Here is a 5,266-nt window from a genome sequence, read left to right as displayed (position 1 = left end):
AGTGTAGCCCCGATCTTAACCTCTTCCACGTGATTTCTGCTACCATATAAATTCATGATGTACTAGCCAAGATGAACAATCACAGAAAACAAGCCTTGTTCGCTACCTTCTTCGTTCTCATGACTACAATGGGGATATTCAGCCGCTTGAGAGCAAAATTAGCTAGTATACCGGGTAATCTTGTATGGTATAGTGTTTTCCACACATATCTCGACGATCACCCTGAGTAGGGTTATCTGAGTGAGATGGGTGACCATGAACCAGATCGATATGAGTAAGTGACAGCTGAAGATCTGGCTCAGTGGTTTCCCTTATGTGATAGCTTTATGTCAATGTCTTCGCAGTTTCAAACATCTAGGAATTTGGTTTGCTTTTCGACACACCCAGTTACCTCATTCCTACTCACGTTCGCCTCCTATACGAAGGCCTGGTCCACTCTACCCTAGAGACCTGTTGTTGGGACTCATTCCTCTTACTTAACCCTTCTCGATTTTATGCAATATTAAATTCTATGCTTCTTCGATATTTCTTCATCGACTGATAACCTGGGAACATTTTCACACCGTCAGTTGACATGTCTTTTTTCAGTCATTCACATACATAAGGTTAATTCTGTGGGCTATTGAAGTGCATCCTTCTCATGTTTGCCTCTCCAATGGTATCATGTCGCTGGGAATGTTTGCTACTCCTTGTCTTCCTTAAATAATACAAAGACCAAACATTCAGAAGCCGAGGTAATGCTAGTCTCAACCCACCTTGAGACTCATGGTAGTTCTCTGGCTCTGTGTTGCATTTCAGCGTTATTTACAAAGGTTCTCTAAAGATGAGTCCTTCCCCACCTCTCTGATCCATAGCTGTGTAACAGCAACTGCCCAGGTTTTGTTACGTTGTAAGTGGTTAAATACCGAATTCTGCCTGGTTGAGTTTACTGACTACAAGAATTCGAAACAACCTCTCTCTCGAATTCCAATAAACAGAACAAAACGACGATGTTCTGCTCCTTCGAGTGCAGCACTTGCATGAAGAAAGAATCTCTAAGCGTTTCATGACCGACCACCTTAAAACCATATTTAGAGCATGTGTCCAGCGTAGGACTTCTATATGCCATTTCTCCGTAGTGATACGCACCGTGGAGATTAGTGTATAGTATGAATTCGGACCATTACCAACCAACTGGCATATCCAGCCATGTGAGGCAACTGCACATCGAATCGAATCACAAGAATATGATTCTTATTTCAAAGCAAAGTGCTCTTCACTTTTAATTTCAGAGAATTTAGTATGCTTGTACGGTGCCTTATCTACCAGACGGAACAGGGCTTCAATTGTCGTGAAACCACCTACTTTGCGATTTGTCGAACCTCAAAACCAGTTGATGAGTGACTTAGTTACCAGGGTTCGGCAGCAATTTCACAGGTGCTATGTGAACCATCAAATACAAAATGAGTCACACATTAAACCACAATGCAGGTGCTATGAAGATTAAATGACCGGGTCAGTGTTGTTTGATACATCAACTTGAAGGATCGAATATCAGTTGCACTAGCATTTATACACTGTCAGACGAGTCCATTCACGGCTTCTGAACGACAGCAGCACGGGACAATTGGACGTAGGTCCGTGTATGCGGTTGCGTGTGTGCAGGCCAAAGAACTCGTGCCGTGTATACTAACCCCAATCGGGTGCTAGGTGAAACGGTTTGTGCCAAGCATTGTTCCGCCTGTTTATCGTTTTGGACGTGATTTCAGTCACGCAGACGCCTAAAATTTGAACTGCATGGTTTATGAGTTTTCTATGTTTGACATCGGGTTACTAGGTGAGATGCTAATCCTTCCGTTTCTGTGTGCTTTGAATTTGTTTAGAGAGAGAGAGACAGAGAGAATGCGAGAATACGGAAAGGTGGTTCACATGGGTTACTGGGCTGAACTGTTTTTCAAGAGCCTAATTAGCACGGGAATTCAGACGCGCTAAATACAACACTCTCGAAATCCTTGTCTACCGTGTAACACGAACGGTGGACAGTGCGAAATTTTTCTTACCACAAATTCTTCAAAAGCTAGAAGATTCACATTAACATAGCGAGAAAGTGTTGTCAGAAACTCGAATTGGGAGAGGTAATTTAAATGACGTTTGTATACGGCGCACGAGAATATCACCTCGTAAACAGCTGTAAATCATTTTCTGATTTGCGGTGAACCAGTGATGAGTGTTGTATTTGATACTGGTGGGTAGATAATTATTTATCGGTGTACATCTATCGCTACAAGCCTCTGTGAGTGGCTTAAATCCCGGTGCCTGAATTATATCCTCCCTCCTGACGTCTCATGAGCAGACATACCGACTGAGTTGTTTGAGTCAGTTTGAGCCAGCTCCTCAACTTTACTTCAAATCTACACACAAATTCTTGTTTACCAGCAATCATATCACTTGTTCGCTTTTTTTTCGGAAAACAGATGGCCCTGTTTGCTAAAATTTACGATTTAATGCCCCCTCCCTGAAGCCGAGCAGTTGAGCTGCGATCGGAATTTGCTTTGAACAAAAAATACATGCTACTCCCTACTAACATCTGTATGCTTTTGACGGGCTGGTATCGCTCCCCACTGTCACACCGACTTGAAGCCAATATAGCGGTGCATGGATGTGCAGGCATGCAAGAATACCAACACACACACATGGTCATACTTTATACGGATGTGACAGGTGATGTTCTTCAACCTTATCATGTGCAGTCATTGGTTTGGCCGAACAGCTGGAGGCTGCCGAAACATATTAAAAACAGCGGTGTGTTAGTGGTGGTGGTGGTGGTGGCAGTGATGGTCACGGTGAATTTTTCATCTTTCAGTCCCAGAGTGATCATTGCGGCGAATTTGCACGACAGATGTTTCGAACCGCATACCCCTTTTAATGATCTTATTGGTAATGATGGTTTGAGGAGAATGGAATGATGATACTCATCAAACAAAAGTATCTTGAGCAGGATACATAAAGTTGCTACTGTGCTGGTACATTTAAACTAATAACTGACTTTGCGACTGGCAAGTACAACATTAGAAATCAATTTCCTAGTTAATTGGATATACATACTGTCCCTACATTGTAATGTGCATGAGCTATATTCCTGGCTACAAGCCGACTTCTCTGTCTCTGTTCAGCGTACGTATCCTACGGAAATCATATTAGTTAGGAAGTTGGCGGATTTTTGGTTTTCCGTTTTCTCTATTCAACTTTAGGCAGCAGGATTCTTTATTGCTATAAACTTGAAACCCCGACTAGCTTGGTCCAGTTGGCAAGGCAGTCGCATCGGGGAACATCATTGTGGCAAAAAACGTTCATCAGAAAATGTTATCAAATAGCAGTTATTATATACACATAGGTAGTGTTTACCCAAAGACCAGAATATAGATCCTTATTTTTACTGTACATGTTAAAAGTGGTCTAACAAAATTATCACATCGAACGAATAGTGCCGATAGATTTGAATTAATTTAGTCATGGTGTAGGCATTCATTGACAGGGTCAGTCAGTAGGACAGAGATACTCCCATCACAGCAAGGATGATGAGTGATGCAAACGCCTATACAGTATTCGAAACACGCATCGTAATGTTGGATCCTATCACCAAGGTGTAACCGAAAATGTTAGTTTAATACCGCTAACTTTCAGTCCCAAATCTGTAACATCACCTATTTCGCATGGTTTTTTAGTATACAGTTCCACGCTGTGTCGGCTGCGCGTCTTTTTTGCAGAACTATAGATGACGTTTTGAGTAACCGTGTGCAAATAAAATAAATGGAAATCTAGTCAAGCTCTTCAGAAAGCATTTTCTCACAACATACAAGTTAGAAGTACACATTTAATTTGGCCGTACCGCAGAAACACTGTGCAATTGTTTGATCCCTGATGGGAATCATCAACAGTACGCATCTCATGAAACTCAGAGTTTTGACCGTTCGACCAGTGGATGAACACTTAAACGTTTAGCCACGGGTGGCTGATCAGCAGTATGATTAGCTCTCGGTAAGACAGGACAGAGCTCCACTCATCCTTCAATAACGGGAAACCACATCACTTGGTCACCTATTGGCTGGCTTCTCAAGGGACTAGTTCTCAAAACAAGGTTTCACAATCCAGTGAAATTATTCTACCTCTGAGTTGCATATTATTTCATTGGACGTTCCAAGGACTTGAACTAAATCACCGCATTTAGGTGATACTATTAGCTACATACGCAGTCTTTTCTTCCTCTAGTTTTTAAGCAGTGAAGGTCATGTGAGAACTTTTTTGGTAACAGAAAGAATATCGATAACGTAGAAGTGACGAAACGTTCAAGAACCAGCATAAATAAGTCGTCATTTTTAACATCGAACAGCGCAGCACTATGATCTCCAGTGTAGTTTTGAGGAAAAATATCCAGTTGAACTGGTTGCGAAATTACCTTGAACAACGAGGCAGTAAATATTGATTGGGAGCGAACTCTGTGGGGTATGCTACTACCATCTCTGGTCATGGATGGTTCGCAACTTATCATTAGTTGATTAGTTAATTTAGCTCCTGTTTGAGTGGATGAAATGAACTATATGAAATCGTCCGCAAATCCTTTCAGGTTAAATCCATCAATTTCTTCCTACCAATTTTGTGGGCTTTGAAACTGGCACCAGGAGATGTGCACTCTCTTTGAATAACTTCGTGATTGGGAAAAGGACACGTGCTTTTTCCTCGCATTTCAACTTACTGGTCGAATGACCTGAATGTAACCTCAAAGAGAGCATCAATGTTTGCTCTACACTTGTCCAAACTTAGTGAGTGATTAATTGCTGGTGCTTAGGAAACCTGAACGGAATGTTCCAGTGCGCACTTGCCAAAGTCATCCATCTCTTTCTAGCACAAGTTCACGAGTGCCATAAGTAAATTTCATGTGGTTCAGTGTGGAATTCTTTACAACATCATCGTGCCTAGCACATCGAAACACGGTCTAACGTTCTATGATGGGAAAATAGTTTTCTGGTTTTAGAATGCCCCATCTATTAGAATGTCCTACCCACAGGGAGACATAATCCAACGCATTTCTGAGGTCACTGAAGTAGATTTTGTTGACTTAGAGATGCTTTGCAGTTGCCTCGCTGTAAAGAAGCAGCATTCGTTCTTGAATTAATGTACCTTGGTGCAAGGATCTAAACTGTCGCTCAAAAATCAATGAACATATTCATTAAATCGTCTATAAGGAGTACTGGGACATTGGGACCCTGGAATCCCAGCCTGGTTCCTT

Source organism: Opisthorchis viverrini (assembly GCF_000715545.1).
Source record: "Opisthorchis viverrini unplaced genomic scaffold opera_v5_410, whole genome shotgun sequence".
Classification (NCBI taxonomy): Eukaryota; Metazoa; Platyhelminthes; class Trematoda; order Opisthorchiida; family Opisthorchiidae; genus Opisthorchis; species Opisthorchis viverrini.
The sequence above is the reverse complement of the archived record's forward strand: the minus strand, read 5'-3'. Positions refer to the sequence as shown.